Here is a 2,886-nt window from a genome sequence, read left to right as displayed (position 1 = left end):
ACATTATTCACCACTCATCAATTACACATTTAACACTTACCAAATCATTTCCTTCATGTCATTTTTGGTTTATACCATAACATAAACACATTTTACTTCACATTGTTGGTCATCTGGGTAGCTTATAACCACACTCAATATGCACATTATAGTCCAGAATTTTTCAAGTTCAAATTACAAACAATTTAACCACATAACCTAGCTCATTTACATGTCCAAACTCAAACCTTTATACACATATACAAGCTGCCATAACAAGCACCATAATTCAACCATATAATTCCATAAACCAAACCATGAAATAACATATTTTGGTTCACACTTCAAGTTGCTGATTCATACATCTCTCTCGATTAACTTCCAAGCTTCCAAAGTCAAGTGTACATTCACATACATTTAGTATACATCACCCAATTTATTCCTATACACATAAACACTTCATCAACACTTTAATCTACTATTTACATGCAAGGATAAATTGTTCTTATGGAGTTTCCATGGCTGCCAAAAATATACATCTCCCTTAAAACATCAAACTCCAAAAATCCCTCCACAATTCAACTACCCATAACATCCCTTCAAGGTTTAATGAAACAATAATAAAAAACACATACTTACTACTTTTGAAACTCTTCAAAACCTCACCAAAACTTGATCTTCTTGCTACCTATCTACTGCCTAAGTGGTGTAGAACAATTTTTGTGAAGGAATCAAGTGGAATGGAGGTGGGATTCATGGTTGCATGGAGCTTGTGCATTTCGGTCATGGAGGTTTTTCTTTGGGAGCATTTCGGCTGGCTGTCCAAGGTTGAAGAAGATGAGTTGTTTCTGCCCAAAAGATGTGTAGTGGTCCACTTAAGTGAGGTTTAATGTTTATTTATCCTAAGGTTTCATATTCCCACATTTAACTCCCAATTTTTGCTATTTAAACTATGTATCACCAATTTAATTTTTCATGACATTTTCCAAGTGTAATATCATGTATTTTTAATGGACATTTAGGTCAAAAGAAAACTCGGGGTGTCAAATGATCACAGTACCCCTGTTCGGATTGCATTCCCGATTTTTCGGTAACACCGAATTTTGTAATTTTCTCGATTTCTCACTTTTCTTTGTACTAATTAATTAATTTTTCTTTGATATTTCTAATGATATTTATGCTTCAATAGGTCTTTAATTATGTCTTAAAAATATTTTTCAGGGTTCTCCGCGGTCCAGGGCTAGTCAACGGTCCACGCCGCAACTTTCCGGTGCGGTCACCCATCGCTATGGTTTTCGGCTCATTTAACATGGTTACATTTCATTGCTATTATTTTTCCTTTGTTTTTCTTGTATTTTCTTTTCTTTTATTTCATTATTTTATGTCTCCTCACCCATATCTAAGTGTAGTTTTAGGCATCCTAGTTGTCCGAACAGACACTGTCACCGAAACAGTAGAACGCACTACCAAACATAGGAGTGTTACATTCTAGCTGTCCGGACCGACACCGGTCACCAGAAAAATAGAATGTACAGAATAGATACAGTGAGGGTGTTACAACCACAACTTCAAATCTCAAAGGCATCTCCACTTCCCATAACCTTAATAGCGCTGCCACCATATCCAACACCACAATCCCACCACTGTTGCTCCCAACCACGTATAATGTACACTCTACCACCACTTGTAACAATTTGTTGTGCTCCTATAAGCTTCTTCAACTCCATTATTTTCTTGCTGTAATCTATCTTAGGATCATATTTTTTATAGTGCACCCTTGGCTTCATCTACCACATACATCACCTTCTCATCCATGGCTGCACAAGACATTTCCACCTAGTAAGTATACCCTCTAGCATGTCCTTCCAATCGTCCTTCTCTGTGTCATAAACTGAGCCTTCTTTCACTACATCCCCTTTTGCATTCACCATACATAGGTTCCTCTCCATTTTACTGCATCATTGGTGTATTTACTAACTCTTACATTTTTTGGTCCTCTTACCTTCTCCCATTTCTAAGAGCTACCCTTATTCTTGGTCCATATATTTACCCTCCAATTTGTATTCATGGATGACCCAATTGATCTTCTCTCCTTTAAGGGCTTTACAAACAAGGATCTTTTTCATTCCAATCAAGGATTTTCCTTTGTGGATGTGGATCTCCTCATCTTTCTAGTGGATTTCCAGTAACTAGCTTTAGTTGCCCTATTTGTCCTGAGACCAATTGGGTATTTTGTATCCCTCACACAGAAAAAGTACCATTCTTTCTCCCATTTTTGCTTTCCCTTTATCTGAAAAGAATTAAAGAAATAAATAACTAAAACAAATCACCATAACTAAATGTAGTCCAATTCATTATCTTCTCTTTGCATAATACAATGAAACTGAAAAAAAAAATTGTTATTGAAGAACTTACATGGTAATTCCCAAGGTTCAGACTTGTTCAAATCAACATCTCTAATAGCTTTATTAGAGAATTTTATATCAAGAATCTTCTTGTAGAGACAGTGAGAAATAAGCTCTTCATTAGTTGGGTGGAAGCAGAATCCAGGGGATAAATTGTAACACCCCTATTTGCATAGCCTGGTATATGTTACTGTTCCGGTGACCGGTGTCGGTCCGGATAATTAAAAGGACTAGAACTATATTTAAGACATATAGAAAAGCCCTAATCAAAAATAAATAGTGATTACCAGATGGAAAAGTAAAAATAAGAAAAACCGAACATAAAAGGTTAAATGAGCTGGGAGTCACAGTGATGGGTGACCTTCCTGGGAAGTGACTGCGAGGTCAGTCTTAACTCAAATTTCAAACTGAAAAATGTGACGCCACGGTCCTTAGGACTATTGTGAACACATTGGAAAAAAGAAAATCACAAAAAAGAATTGTTAAGCAGGTCAAATAATTA

This window comes from Hevea brasiliensis, chromosome 9 (assembly GCF_030052815.1).
Source record: "Hevea brasiliensis isolate MT/VB/25A 57/8 chromosome 9, ASM3005281v1, whole genome shotgun sequence".
Classification (NCBI taxonomy): Eukaryota; Viridiplantae; Streptophyta; class Magnoliopsida; order Malpighiales; family Euphorbiaceae; genus Hevea; species Hevea brasiliensis.
Note: the sequence above shows the minus strand (reverse complement) of the source record.